Below are 16,014 nucleotides of genomic sequence, written 5' to 3'. Positions count from 1 at the left end.
TATACCAAAAATATAAAAGGCATTCTTGATCCTTGTACACGTTTTTATAATTGTACTTGACCTTCCTAATTTATAGCTATGTTAGTTTTGAATATTTTGTATTCGAGTTTTCAATAGCTTAGGCGTGCAAAACACTTAAAGCTCTCTGATAAACAGAAGCTGAATTTGTATTTTACAAATGGAGGTTGTAGCACATTCAAACTTAATACAAATATTATGTTTTGGGGATTTATTTGTGTATGTTCATATTTTCATTTTGCATCTTAAACACACACACGCACATAAAGCTCAAATTGATATAACATCTAGCTGAATCAGATTCAAGGAAAAATATAAAAAGAATCAAAATACATTCACCCCTCTGTATTCAAATCTTAGTACATTCAATATCTAACAAGTGGTAGCAGAGAAGGCTGTTCATCAAGCACCAATAAAGATCAAGATGATGAACGGATAAAAAACTTGCAGTATCAAGATTTCTCAGTTTGACAAGGAGCATTATAACTATGAAAGATGAAGATGCTCATGTTCATCAAAGCTGTAAATTCTCTACCCCCCAAAGATTCTCAAGAATGGTCACTTTGTGCCTTTTGAAGTTATCAAAGAAACTATAGTAGGCACATTCAAAAATCCAAAAAGAACTATTCTAAAAGATTTGTCTAAGTAAAAGTATTCCGAGAAGGAAAATGTTTCCCTTAACAGTCATTTGCAAACTAAATAACTTCATGGATCTATCAATGCTTGGTAGTTTCTTTGCATATGCGACTATTAAGGAGCCGTGGGAAAGAATATATGTCCTTTATGAAGGAACAAATAAAGTGAGGGAGAATATACAACAGGTCTTGATTTCTTAGTATGAGGTCTTTGTGGCTCAACCAAAGGAAACAATAACAGATGTGCTTGAAAGATTTAATAAGCTCATCAATGAGCTTCAACTAAGCAAAAAGAAGGAACTCAACATGAAGTTTCTATTAATACTTCCAAATCATATATAACTTAATGTTAACTCTCTAAGAGACAGAGATCTTACTAAGGTTTTCTACAAGGACAGATGTAAAGGGGCATGGGGTGGCCACAGTCCCCCCCAAAACCCCCATCAGATTACATAGTTCCAGTTTCAGCTGACATTATTTCTGTTTTATGTATCAAAATTGATTATATAATGTATTTGGTCCCCCGATAAATATATAAATATTGATGCCCCCAAATATATTCACAAATATTATATATTTTGAGGTTTCATACACATTAATTCATCGTATTTTTCTTGTGAATCTAGAGTGTCTCTAAAAATTTTGTCTACAAAAGTTTTGTTCAATATTTATTATTTCGCCCCTCCAGAATTTTTTCCTGGTTCATGTTAGTATTTGTGCCCTATAAACAACACTATTATATTTTGTTTATGACATTTGTATTATTAATATTTATGTTCTATCGATTGTTCTTCTATAATTTATTATGTCTTAATTTACTGCGATATAAATATTAAATTAATAAATGTCCTTGGAATATGATATGCATTTTATATCGCTAAGTACATGACTTAGAAATGAGATTATATGAATAGTATCGATATTCCTAAATATCCCTAGACGATAATTATTATTAAGGGACAATAATAATGCATTATAATAAGGCATTAAGACTAGTGTGTTTGTTGATTGATGATCACATCTCATTGATCATAGGTATAGTGATACTAAAGTCAAAAACACATGCATATGTTAATATACATTGTGCTGGATAGACCCGATATGAGATTCTATATATTTGTTGTGACATAAGTAATTCTCACAGTGATAATGATGTAATGGTCCTTAGACTTAAAATCATTACATTTTTATATGATGATTAATATACTTTGATTATATTAAAAGTTGCCTTTGACCGGGTAATGATAAAAGTGGACTTCGGGTATATTATGAATTATATGAGAAATATGAATGATCTAGAAAGGATTTAACCCTCCTAATTTTGGAGTGATATTATTGGCCTATTGTGTGAGCTTGTTGAGCAAGTTTGAAGCAGAATGTTTATCTCAACAATACTAGTTTATAAATTCAACATAGAATGTGGACTTGCAAATAATCTATGTTTCACTGGAACCGGTTCAAAATGATAATTTGGTATATACATAATGATCTTGGTAGATACAGTGAAGAAGACGTCAACAAAAGTCCGTATGAGATTCATTAATATGTTTAGTCAACGAAGGAATAAGTTTGAAGTCATTCGAAGTAATTATTAGGGTTAGTGTGAAGACGTAAAGGATTCTAAGTGAAGCTGAATGGATATTACAGAAGACTTTATAATGGATTGTATAGTTATAATATAAGGCCTGGGAGCGGAACTAGTCGTCTATAAATTAGATCAACTGCACTAGGCGTCAGTAATCCGTGAAAGGAAACAATGTATCAGTCTCAGAAAGACTGTTAAATGGTGTTTATAATTAAGATTAAGTATTCACTAATTTAATTATGAAGACCAAAAGACCGAAGACTTGGAGATACGGAAGACTATAGCTCAGTGCATACATGAGTGAATTAAAAACTTGAAAATATTCTAAGTACAAATGCATGGAAAGTTATTGTTGATTTCCAAACTTAAATGGAAGTGCATATGGTCGATTTCCATGGATTCCAAAGTCTCTTGTCGATTTCTAGCATTGTTAAACCTTTTATTGTTGAGTTCCATCTTGCCTTGGTCGATTAAAATATTTAATAAAGCTTAAAAAGTTGATTTTCAAGCATATAAGAAGAATGAAGTCGACCAGTAGCACAATGGGGACCCATGTGTCGATTTGTATATGCTTAAACAAAGCACATTGTCGATTTCCAAGCCTAGTAAGCCTTATATTGTCGACTTATAGAAGCTATGTGGGCCATAAGGCCAATTTTTAAGTAAATGGAAGTTGTACTAACGATTTCTATTAAGGAAAACAACACTGTATTATCGATTTCTAGGCTTCCAAGAAACAAGGTGTTGATTTGTAGCTCCCAAGGCAAGCTAATGTCGATTTGTAGCTACTAGGATAATTACTTGATCGATTTCTAGAGAATGTTGGTCGATTTGTAGCTTCTCAATCTCAAATTAATGGTCTACAGCAAGCCACATGTCAATATCTTCTCCAACAAGTCATATAAGTATATATTTATTAGATTATTCAAGGAATAAGCGGTCTTCTCCGACTTACAGTAACAAAACTCTGCAGAATTCTTTCTGCGAGAGCTAGTTTGATTCTTTTAAGGTTTTTACAAGGAGAAGTGTTGTCAAAATTCCATCACACCATTAAATATTTACACATCTTGGTACACTCATCATTTATAGCTTCTTTGATTGTATTGATTATCATTTGATAAGAGCTATATGTTTTTAGAGTGATAGAAAGAAGCCATTAGTTTGATAGCTTATAAATTTGTATTGGCTCTTTTCTTTTGCAACTGTGACTCTATATTCAAAAGTGTAAGCAACCCTTTGCGGGTTTAATTTCTTTAATTTAACAATGACTCCGTGAAATATCTTGTATTTGTTTATTTCGTTTTAAAGTTTCATTTTCCGCTACATTTTACAGTTAAAACGAAGAATATACATTTACTCCCCTCTATATGTACCTTTTGGACCTAACAAAGATAGACTATGAAATGCGTGGCGCCGCGCTCAAATGTTGATTTGAAATGATAGTTTACTCATTTACCAAGGAAACCTGGATTAAACCTTGAAGAGGATGACACATAACATGCCTCAAATTTAATCTATAATATATGGTTAAAGGGATTATATTACATTGTACATTATTCACGAAAGGTTTAATCGATCACTAGTTTAATTATTAATACTTGGGTAGCAATGATCTATTACTAGATGACACTCATTATATATAATTATAATATAAGATATTCAAATTATTGTCAATGTAATAATAACCTATGAGATCACAAAGAAAGTTTGGAGGAATATTTAATTTAAATTCAAATTTGAATTAGGAAATTCGAATGATTTATTATTAATTAAGTTGGACTTAATTAATAGAATAAATAAAATTCGAGTTTACAGATATTAAAAATCAATATTTAGTTGCTTGATGATTAAGTAAGACTTAATTAGATAACAACTATGACTTTTTTGTTTTTAATAACTCCAATTTAGATTAGAGTTATAATTTGTTTTTATCTCTCCCATATATAAATCTCTTTAGGACTGATTTAGTTAGACATGATTTCACAACAAACCCTAGCAGCAAAGAGAGAGAGTGAGAGTGAGAGAGAGAGAGAAGAATGAGTTTGATTTTCGGTGTTGTACACGCCTCCTCCATACCGACTTTCGTGTGGATAACTCTATGGCGTAGATCGTTAAGGCAGGATACGTGGTGTTCGATTAAAGTTAGGATCTCCATTAGACAACCATAATCGTAAAGCTCTTTAAGGTAAATATCTAAACTACGAATTAAATATTATTTTCGCATGGATCCTGCGGTAGGTTTCAATTATATTCTATTTTTACGATTTTATTTATTATTTCCGCTGTGTTTTTATGGCTCGAAACCCAACAATTTCATCCATGGTTTCCCATGATATGCTTTATGGAGTACTAAAGACTCATGAGCTAGAGCTTCTTCAAAAGAGAGTTATTCAAGCTAATTAGGGTGACATGGTGAACACCTCTTGTGCTCTGATTGTGAACGAATCTTTAAGAAAATTGGAAACTATTGCTGGTAAGTTAAGACTGGAAGAAGTTGATGGTGAAGGAAGTGAAGAAGAGCATGAAACAGAGGAGAATAGAAATGAGTTCTACACTTTGGATGAACTTGAAATCATGGACAACACAAACTATGCTTTCATGGCTAAGAAGTTTCCAAACCTCAGATTCGGGAAAAAATTAGCCTTTTAGGGCAAGAGGAAATGGAAACTCATCTAAGCTTTGGAACAAAGGAAACTTTTCTGTAGGAGGATTCAAGAAAAACTTCAATAAAGGGAGAGGAGTTGGAAATGTGAATTGGTCTACAATGAGGTGCTTCAAATGCAATGAGCTTGGACATATGGCTAATGAATGCCAAAGAAAAATAAAGGACAAAGCTTTTTTAGTGTTGGAGTCCAAGTATGAAGCACTCCTTAAGCAGTCAGATGGAAACAAACAGAGCAACAGTAACAAGCCTACGTAGCTGAAGGCAAATACTGGGATAACTCTGACGAAGGTGAAGATGATGCAAGAGTTTTCAACCTTCGTTGCTTTTTATGGAAAGTACTGATGAGAATGTATCTTTTATTGATCATGTATCCACCTCAATCACTGTAAACCTATCTTATATTCAGCACAACTCCAATGCTATAATTCCTACTGTTAAATCACCTAACATGCATGCTAAAATAATAACTTCCAATACATAATCTAAGTCTGATAATGTGAATCTACAAAGATTCTTGAATCTTTAAATACTATTACAAATGATAAGAATAAGAAAAAGACTAGCATATGTGCCTAATATTCTAGTAAATAATGATAAATATGCTTCTTATAAATCTTCCACTAAGTCAACAGGACCCAACCTTATTTGGGTACCTCAGAAAGTATAATAAATTTATGAATGCATGGTATAGGAAAGAATAAAAAGGTTATGTAAGTGCTGGATAGTGGATGCTCATGATACATGACTGGCGACATAGCCCTGTGGTCACATTTTGAGTAAAGAGCTGACCCAACAGTCACTTTTGGAGATAATAACATAGGCATTACTTTGGGTTATGGAAATCTTGAAGTTGGAAATGTTATCATTAAAGATGTCGCACTAGTGACTGATCAGAGGACTCAAGTACAATCTTCTCAATATCATTCAATTGACTGATAGAGGAGTTAATGTTGATTTCAGTAAAGATGACTGGTTGATTACTTATAAGAAGACCGGTGACCTTGGTCTTACACGAGTAAGGAAATGAAGCATGTTTATTTCCAATCTGGATTCATCAAATAAGGATAAAGTGATTTATTTTTACTCAAGGGCATCCGATCAAGAATGCATGATGTGGCACAAAAAGCTATCACATCTGAACTTCAAGGCAATCAACACTCTTGTCAAAAGAGAGCTGGTTAGAGACATGCATGCACATGAATTTATTCATGAAGGAGTGTGTGATGCTTGTCTAAAGGTAAAATTCAAAAGATCAAGTCACAAGTTGAAGACTATCTCATCTATCCCCAAGCCTCAACAATTAATTCATATGGATCTGTTTGGTCGTGTCAACATGTGTTAGGTCACACACACTGTAGAGGGGGGTGAATACAGTGTATAGCACAATCAAATCGAATTCTAATAACACAAGTAACAGAAAAGAGACTTTATTCAAAGCAATAAACTCTGTTACAATGCGGAACTATCCTCTCTCAGTGATGAACAAATATCATGAGAGCTGCTAGGGTTACAATAAATAATATTCTCGATAATGATAACACTTATAGTGTAAACCCTATATCTGTGTTTATATACTACGCAGTTACAAGATAATCGCTAATTGATATGGAATATAATTCTGCTTCCTAAAATATATCAATCAGATATCTTTTCTTCCAAGTATTCCATTCTTTACAGAATTCCTTCTTCATGCATATCTCTTCTTACGTTTGTCTTGATCTTCTCTTCAATCAATCAGCCGCCTTCCTTATCTGAACATTTCCTTTAAGTCCTGATATTATCTTCTGATAAATATCTCCTGAACCTTAAGTACTGATGACTTAAGTTCTGACTTCAGTATAAGTGCTGATTTCAGTTAAGTACTGATTTGTCCTGTTTAAGTAAGATCTGAAAACTAAATATAAATCATATTAGTCATGACATTATCAAATATATCTAACAATCTCCCCCAGCTTGTAAATTAGCATAATATACAAGTTTAACAGATATTTGATGATGTCAAAAACATTAAGTACAAATGCATGAGAATTTGATAACTACAACTTACAGTCCTTAAAGCTTTACCAACTTTAACTTCTGATAACAACTTCAGTCTGTATAGATATCAGAATTTGAGCAGTTGTAGATCTTGACTTGGCTTCACTTTCTGATCTCTCTGATGTCAGGAGTTGTTCTGAGATAGTTCTTTAACAAACATCTCTCAGCATATCTGAGTTCATCAATCATTTTCCTTTTAGCATCTTTAAGTTCTGCAGAATCTTCACCAATTTGGAAGATAGCAGCCCTGAGATCATTAATTATAGCTTTCCTTATGTCTTGATCCAGTCTGATCAAATATGCCTTGTCGGACTTAAGATTGAATTCTACAGCCTTGTAACCCAAAAATGTAGTTATAATCTTAGCAGCGTTAGGCTTCATCTCAACAATATCACCTTTGTGATCTCTGTACTTTGGAAGATATGTGCTGTCAGACTTTACAGAATAAAGCCTTTTCTGTCTCTGAATTTGATTCTTCAAATAGTTTGCAGCACTTTCTGTTATTCTGTCATTCACTTGAAGTAAAAATAAAACATGTTCCAGTTCTTCAAAATACTTCAGTGGAATAGCATTTTCCCTTATATGGTAAATCCTACCATCTGTCATGAAGTATAACAAGATGTGTTCTTTCAAGTAGGTATGGTAAACCATTTGTACATATTCTAGTTGATTCAATCTTTCAGGAGTTGCTCCAATACCTGGTTCACTTAAGGAAGTTGGATCATTGGTTGTGCTCTGTACTCTTCTTTCATCAGCACTACCCAATCCAGATTTATCTCTTGCTTCCTTTCTGGTAACCACTCTTGCTTCAAAACCACTTGCAGCAGTCTTCAAAGGTTGAGTCTGTTTGGCTTTGGTGAATCCTGGTAGGAGTAACTTTGAGGATTTAACATGAGCAATGTCAGTGGTTTCCTTTGATTTATCTTCTGATATAAAGTCAGCTTGAGCTATGTCAGAGGTTACTTGCTTCTTTGTAATATCAGAACTAACTATATCTTGACTCTGAACAACTTGAGCTATGTCAGAGGTTGTCTTAGAAATCTTTCTCGAAGTCAGAGTAAGATCAACATCTTCAACAGTAATTTCTTCATCCACAGGAGGCACATAAACCTTTATAGGTTCACCAACTTTTTCTTTGCCTTTAGACCTTGGATCTATCTGCAATTGTGATTTGACCTTGGTTGCCTCAATATTTGTCCTTTCTTTTATCACAATTCCTTTGGCCTTTGGAAGTTTCTTTTTACCAACAGAAGCTTCAGATTTAGAGTTAACTTTTTCTGACTTAAGTCTAGCTTCTTCTTCCAAAAGACTCTCAAAGTCCATTCCTGGATTTTCCTTCTGAAATAACTGTCTTGATATTTCTTCATCAAGATCCAAAAGTTCATCAGAACTTATTCTTTTACCAGTATCAGAAGTAATTCTTTTTCCAGTATCAGAACTTGTTCTATGACTTGTAGCTTCAGTTCTTCTTGATGAGAAACCACTACCTTGACCATGACCTCCACCCATTCCAGAGTTTCCCTGGTCATCTGTTTCATCATCCTTCCCCTTCAGTGTCTTAACAGTTTTGCATTTGGACTTAATTACCTTCTCCCCCTTTTTGGCATCAGCAGGTAAGAGAAGAGAGACAAGCAATTCCACTGAGGATTGGATTTCATCAAGTTGAGATTGCTGAGAAGCTTGATTTTTCAAAATATCATCAATCTGAGACTGTTGCTTCTCTTGGGTCTTCTTAATGTAAGCAACTCTGTCAAAGGTAGGTTAAAAGAAAGTTTTCTTGTCAATTTTCTTAGTCATGTCTTGCTTGAGCAATTCTTCCTGAATTTTATGCAGCTTTGCATGAGTTGTTGAATGTAGACCTTGAAGATGTCTAGTACTCAATGCGGTAACTCGAAGTTGTGTCTTGAAATCAGCATTAGCTAGTGGCTCATCAGCTTTTGCCAAGTGATCAGCAAGAATTGATTGAGAGGGAACAAAAGTAACTGTGTTCCATTCCTTAGTCCACTCCTCTCCTCTAGGAGTTTCACTCCAAGGTACTGGTGCATCTCCTCGAACAAACTTTTTGACTAGTTCAGATTTATGAACAGTTTGTTGAGGTGCATGTCCTGAAGGACCAGCTGCAGTAGCATCTTCATTTCTAGCAGCATCACTAGTAGTACCAGTATTTGCAGCATCAGAACTTTCAGATTCAGCATCTTCTGATAAAAGAACAGTATGAGAAGCTATTGAGACTTCAACATCATCCTCTAAGTGTTGTTCTGCTTCCAAGTTCTGATCAACAACCATTGTCTGATGCTCACCTATAATCTGATCTTCAATATCTAGATGCAGAGAAGGTGTTGTAGACAATTCTGGAGTTTCATTAGCATCAGTAAGTGGTGTTGTTTATGGATTAACTGGAGCTGTTGGAGCTTCTAAGTAGAGAACCTCAGGCACAACCAGGTTGTGAATATCAATCTCAGCACTTGTGCCTGGGTCTACAGTAGATACTGGTTCATGAATAGGAGACACAGGTGTAGTTGCTTTATCTTTAGTAACTTCCTTAGTTGGTGACAATGGAAGTGTAGAAGCAGTAGCTGTAGCAATTTCTAGCTCTTTTGAGATCAGAGATTCCTGATCTTCTTCCTTAGCAGCTGCTTCCTCATCATCTGAAGCTGGCCTGTGAGCTCTCTGTTTCTTGTATCTCTTTGAAGATAGAGATTCTTTGGGAGTTTCAGCATAAGACATTCTTCTAAGCCTTTTGAGAAGCTTAGATCCCCCAATACCAGTATCCTTCTGAGAAGAGACCTTCTCAGCTTCTTTAACAACAGGTTCTGATGCAGAAACCTGTTCCTCACTATCTGACTCATCTCTTAGAACAATCCTCCTTCTCTTCTGTGATGTCTGAGGGACAGTCTTTGTCCTCTTGGGCTTGGAAGATGAAGGCTTCACAGTATGTGCTGATGATGAAGGTTGGGCTCTCTGTGAAGGTTTGAGATGAGTTCTGATAGAGGGTTGAGTAGGTTGAGATGTATGTGTGGTATGTTCTGATGGTTGTTGTGGTGTTTGGGATGTGGTGGTAGGTTGAACATCAGGATAAACAGATCTGTAGGTTTGAGGATCAGCATTTACCAAGATCTGTTTTACAGACTGAGGTATCTGTAAGGGTCTAACCACCTTTTTCTTAAGGTCAGCATTTACCAAGTCATTAAAAGCTCGTTTTGCAAGTTTAAAGGGTGAAAATAAAGAACTGGCTAGTTGAGGTTCATCAGCATAACAAAAAGTAAATATAAACTAACAGAATCTAGCAAAGTATACGACATTCCTATCCTCTGTCATCCTATCCCCCATAAAACCTAGCACAGCACTTGCAAAATCAAAATGAGTTAGGTAAATTATAGCATACCCGATGTGCTGACTCATAATAGGAATGGCATCAAAGTTGAAACACTTATTCCCGAAGGCTTTAGTGATGCAGTCGAAGAAAAAGCTCCATTCCTTTCTGATATGCGCTCTTTTCAACTGTCCAAGCTTGGCCAAACTCTTCTCATACCCCAAATTAGCCATGAGCTGCTGTAGAACTGGTTCCTCCGGTGTTGAGAAAATGCAGCCTTCTGGTAAATGTAGAGCTTTACGAACTGCTCCGGGAGTTACCACATGCTCAAAATCATTTACTTCAAAGATAATGCTTGGAGTTCCAGTAGCATCACCATTATCAAAATGTCCAGTACTCCAGAACGTCAGAACTTGATGACTGGAAATGACTTGAGGCTGGGTTAATGCATACCCAATTTCACTGTGTGCCAGAAGATCTTGCACAAAGTGCAAATCAGATGGAGCTTCATCATTGTTTAAGATTGCAGTATAGTTGTTGGGAACTGATAAGTGGCATTTTATACCACTTAGAACATCTTAAAATGGCTTAAATTGGTACCTTGAAATCAAGTATTTTGTGTATTTGATGTGTTTTTCTAGTGTTTATGCATTTCAGGGTATGAGTTGTATTTCGGAGGAGTAATCATCAAGAATAAGCCTTGGCATGTGTTCACCATTGTGAGAGGAAAGAAAGGGGCAGATTACGGCGAAGAAACGAAGCAAACTCAGGAAAAATCCAGTAGGGTCCTGAGCGCCCGCTCAGCTATGCTGAGCAGCCGCGCAGAAAGCTGAGCGGCCGCGCAGGGTAGGGAAATTAAATAATTATTTTTAGACTTCTACTTCTGTTTGGCTTCCAACTTCTATGTAATCTGAGTTTTATGGGACTATTATATAAGTAGATTTATAGACGTTTTCACAAGAAGATCGTGGTATTAAGCAAGGAGCGAAGGAGATAAGGAAGAAGACCGTTTTAGCACACAGCAACGAAGAGGAAGCATATTTTCTTGTGATTCTTATTTCGTTGTAACGGTGGATGCTAGTTTTCTTACTTTGAACTTATTTTCTCTTGTGACGTACTCTGATTTAATATAATTAGTTTAGTTATTATTTTTTTGTGTTTGTTTATCATGATTTCATATGAACCCATGATGACGATAAGTGCTATTATGGGCTAATCGTGATCACGGGGTCGCAACAGATTTACTATGGAATTCTTTAGTTAATTGTTTAATACTTTAGTGTGTGATGATTGTATGATATCTAGTATTGGTTGTGCATATTCATCTTATGTGCGTCACGAACATATAAGATAGGGTGTTAATCTCTTGTGAAGCGACGGTGGATCTTGAGATTTAGAACTTGCCATGCTAGCATAGGTTCATGTACGATGTGCAGGATTAGTGGGTAACTCTAACAGTTTTATTCGCCCTGTGTAATCAAAAGGAATAACTTGTGCTTAAATCGTTGTGTTGTCAATTTCTGTAGACATATAGGAACTCAACATAATTGATGCCTTTCAACTTCTATCTTAATTGTGGATGCTTGGTAGAATGGTATTAGTACAATGAAAGTTGGCTTTTATCAGTTTCGTGTTATTCGATTAATATCATCACTGTCACATGCTAAAGGTAATAACAATAACTATTGAAGTAAGTAGTAATGAAGTTGTGATTTCATGAGTGTTTTAATATTGTTAATTGAAGTGTTATTTAAGTGATAAACTAAGTAATTAATTGTAGTTAATAATTAGTCAACAATTCTAAGTGTTAGTGTCTTAACATTGAGAAGTAATCATACGTTGGTGCGTGAGTTTAATTAAACAATAATTAGTCTGAGTCTCTGTGGGAACGAACTAGAAAGTATTCTATATTACTTGCGAACGCGTATACTTGCGTGAATATTAGCGCGTGTTTTCGCCCTAACAAGTTTTTGGCGCCGCTGCCGGGGACTCGGCGTATTTGTTTAGTTTATGTACTTACCATCATTGGTCATTAGGACTCAGTGATTAGGACATAGTTGTTACTTATTGTTTCTGGTTGTGTTTCAGGTACTTAAGCGAGCGTTTATGCAAACTCGTTCTCGTACTCGCAAGAGGACTTTAGATACAGCTGAGGAGACAGACGAAGTTCTTGATATTCCGGATAAGATAGATTTTGAAGATTCGGATTCAGGAACTGAGCAGAAAGAACCAGTAATCATGGGTGATCGTATTGTTCAGGCTGATCCAGCTCTTATGGACTTTTCTCGGCCAAAAATTGATGACATTCAGTCAAGCATTCTTCATCCGGCTATTCAAGCTAACACCTTTGAAATCAAGCCGGGCACTATTCAGATGGTGCAGAATTCTGTTTCTTTTGGAGGAGCTGCGACTGAAGACCCCAACATGCACATAAGGAATTTTGTCGAGATCTGCAGCACTTTCAAGTATAATGGTGTGACTGATGAGGCTATCAAGCTGAGGCTTTTCCCATTCTCACCGAGGGACAAAGCTAAGGATTGGTTACATTCTGAACCAGCTGGGTCCATCACTACTTGGCAAGATCTTGCGCAAAAGTTTCTGGTGAAGTTTTATCCGATGGCAAAGACTACTGGTATGAGGAGTGCTCTTACTCAGTTTGTGCAGCAGCCTACAGAATCTATGTGCGAAGCTTGGGAACGCTACAAGGAAATGTTGAGGAAGTGTCCACATCATGGAATGCCCGATTGGATGGTGATCACTGGTTTCTATAATGGTTTGGGGGCCCAATCTAGGCCCATGATCGATGCAGCAGCTGGAGGCGCCTTATGGGCTAAAATCTATACTGAGGCTTATAATCTTATCGAGACTATGGCTGCAAATGAGCATCAAAACCCAACTCAGAGGATGATGCCTGGGAAGGTAGCAGGTATTCTGGAAGTCGATGTAACCACCGCTATTGCAGCGCAGCTCCAAGCGCTGTCGATGAAGGTTGATTCTCTAGCTACATATGGAGTCAATCAAATAGCTATGGTTTGTGAGCTTTGTGCAGGTTCTCATGCTACGGATCAGTGTTCTCTTGTCAACGAATCTGTTCAGTATGTGAATAATTATCAGTGACAACAGCAGCCTGTGCCAGCTACTTATCATCCTAATAACAGAAATCATCCAAATTTCAGCTGGGGTAATAATCAGAATGCTATTCAGCCACCATATCAGCAAGGTGTGATTAAGCAGTTTAATCCACCTGGATTCCAGCAACCACAGCAGTATGCTCAAAGGCAATCATACCCTCAACAGGAAAGTGCAGCTGCACCTACTAGTGCTGATTTTGAGGAACTTAAGCTGTTATGCAAGAGTCAGGCGGTTGCTATCAAGACCTTGGAAAATCAAATCGGTCAAATAGCCAATACAGTGCTAAATCGTCAACCTGGCACACTCCCCAGTGACACGGAAGTACCAGGCAGAAAAGAAGCTAAAGAGCAAGTCAAGGCTATTACCTTAAGGTCTGGGAAGGTTGCTGATGCTGAAAAGCCAAAAGAAGGAGAAGTTGAAATTAGAGATGAAGAAGCTAAGCAAAAGGAGAAAGCGGCGGAACCAAGGAAGACTACTGTTGAACACACTCTGCATGAGGGTAATACAGGGGAAAAACAACTCTATCCTCCACCACCTTTTCCTAAGAGATTGCAGCAACAAAAGCTGGATAGACAGTTCGGTAAGTTTCTGGAGGTGTTCAAGAAACTTCACATCAATATACCTTTCGCTGAGGCTCTGGAGCAAATGCCTAGTTATGTGAAGTTTATGAAGAATATTCTTTCAAGGAAGGTGAAATTGGATGACCTTGAGACCGTTGCTCTCACGGAAGAATGCAGCGCTATTCTGCAGCAAAAGTTACCTCCAAAGCTTAAAGATCCAGGTAGTTTCACCATTCCTTGCACCATTGGCAAGTTGACTTTTGACAAGTGCCTTTGTGATTTGGGAGCAAGCATCAATCTGATGTCGTTGTCGATCTTTAAAAAGTTGGATTTGCCTGATCCAAAACCCACATATATGTCTCTACAATTAGCTGATCGTTCTATTACTTACCCTAGGGGTATAGTGGAGGATGTGCTAGTCAAGGTGGATAAGCTCTTCTTTCCTGCAGATTTTGTTATTCTGGATTTTGAGGAAGATAAGAAGATTCCCATAATCTTGGGAAGACCTTTCTTGGCTACTGGCCGTACCTTGATAGATGTACAGAAAGGTGAACTTACTATACGGGTACAAGATCAGGATGTGACCTTCAACGTGTTCAAGGCAATAAAATTCCCTACAGAAGATGAGGAGTGCTTAAAAGTGGATGTGATTGATTTTGTGGTTACTTCAGAACTCGATCGCATGCTAATGACTGATGCTATGGAAAAGGCCTTAGTGGGGGATTTTGACAGTGATGATGAAGATGGCAACGAGCAATTACAATATCTAAATGCTTCTCCCTGGAAGCGAAAGCTAGACATGCCGTTTGAATCTCTTGGTACTTCTGACCTCAAGAATGCTGAAGGAAAGCTCAAATTATCAATTGAGGAAGCACCTACCTTGGAGCTCAAGCCATTACCTGAACACTTGAGGTATGCTTTTTTAGGTGATGCATCTACTTTACCTGTTATTATTGTATCTGACCTTTCAGGTAGTGAGGAAGACAAGCTCTTAAGGATTTTGAGAGAATTCAAATCGGCTATTGGATGGACCATAGCAGACATCAAGGGGATCAGCCCTTCATATTGTATGCATAAAATTCTGCTAGAGGAAGGTAGTAAGCCGACTGTTGAACAGCAGCGCAGACTTAATCCTATCATGAAGGAGGTGGTGAAGAAAGAAATTCTGAAATGGCTAGATGTAGGCATCATTTATCCAATTTCTGACAGTTCTTGGGTGAGCCCCGTACAATGTGTGCCTAAGAAAGGAGGTATCACTGTGGTAGCAAATGAGAAGAATGAGCTCATCCCCACTCGAACAGTTACAGGATGGAGAGTATGTATGGATTATCGAAAGTTGAACAAAGCCACGAGGAAGGATCATTTCCCTCTTCCTTTCATTGATCAGATGCTTGATAGGTTGGCTGGTCATGAGTATTATTGTCTTCTGGATGGCTATTCAGGGTATAATCAGATTTGTATTGCACCAGAGGATCAGGAAAAGACTACCTTCACTTGTCCATTTGGCACGTTTGCTTTTCGCAGAGTTTCGTTTGGGTTATGTGGCGCCCCGGCCACTTTTCAGAGATGTATAATGGCTATATTCTCTGACATGATTGGAAATAATGTCGAGGTGTTCATGGACGACTTCTCCGTCTTTGGACATTCGTATGATGACTGTTTGAATAATCTTCGTGTCGTACTCAAAAGGTGCGTGGAAACTAATTTGGTGCACAATTGGGAGAAATGTCATTTTATGGTGCTCAATTCAAAAGATCAAGTCACAAGTTGAAGACTATCTCATCTATCCCCAAGCCTCTACAATTAATTCATATGGATCTGTTTGGTCGTGTCAACATGTGTTAGGTCACACACACTGTAGAGGGGGGTGAATACAGTGTATAGCACAATCAAATCGATATCTAATAACACAAGTAACAGAAAACAGACTTTATTCAAAGCAATAAACTCTGTTATAATGTGGAACTGTCCTCTCTCAGTGATGAACAAATATCACGAGAGCTTCTAGGGTTACAATAAATAATATTCTCGATAATGATAACACTTATAGTGTAAACCCTTTGTCTGTG

General features: G+C 36.8%; 1 non-coding gene across 1 annotated transcript; it reads right to left on the bottom strand.

The window, feature by feature from the left end:
• Positions 1-12,884: 12,884 nt before the first annotated feature.
• On the bottom strand, positions 12,885-12,991 carry LOC141669335 (small nucleolar RNA R71). The gene has a single exon (XR_012553622.1). It is a non-coding gene; the product is annotated as a small nucleolar RNA R71 (small nucleolar RNA).
• Between the last annotated feature and the right edge of the window lie 3,023 nt (positions 12,992-16,014).

This window comes from Apium graveolens, chromosome 6 (assembly GCF_009905375.1).
Source record: "Apium graveolens cultivar Ventura chromosome 6, ASM990537v1, whole genome shotgun sequence".
Lineage (NCBI taxonomy): Eukaryota > Viridiplantae > Streptophyta > Magnoliopsida > Apiales > Apiaceae > Apium > Apium graveolens.
Note: the sequence above shows the minus strand (reverse complement) of the source record. Positions and strands in the feature narration are given on the sequence as shown.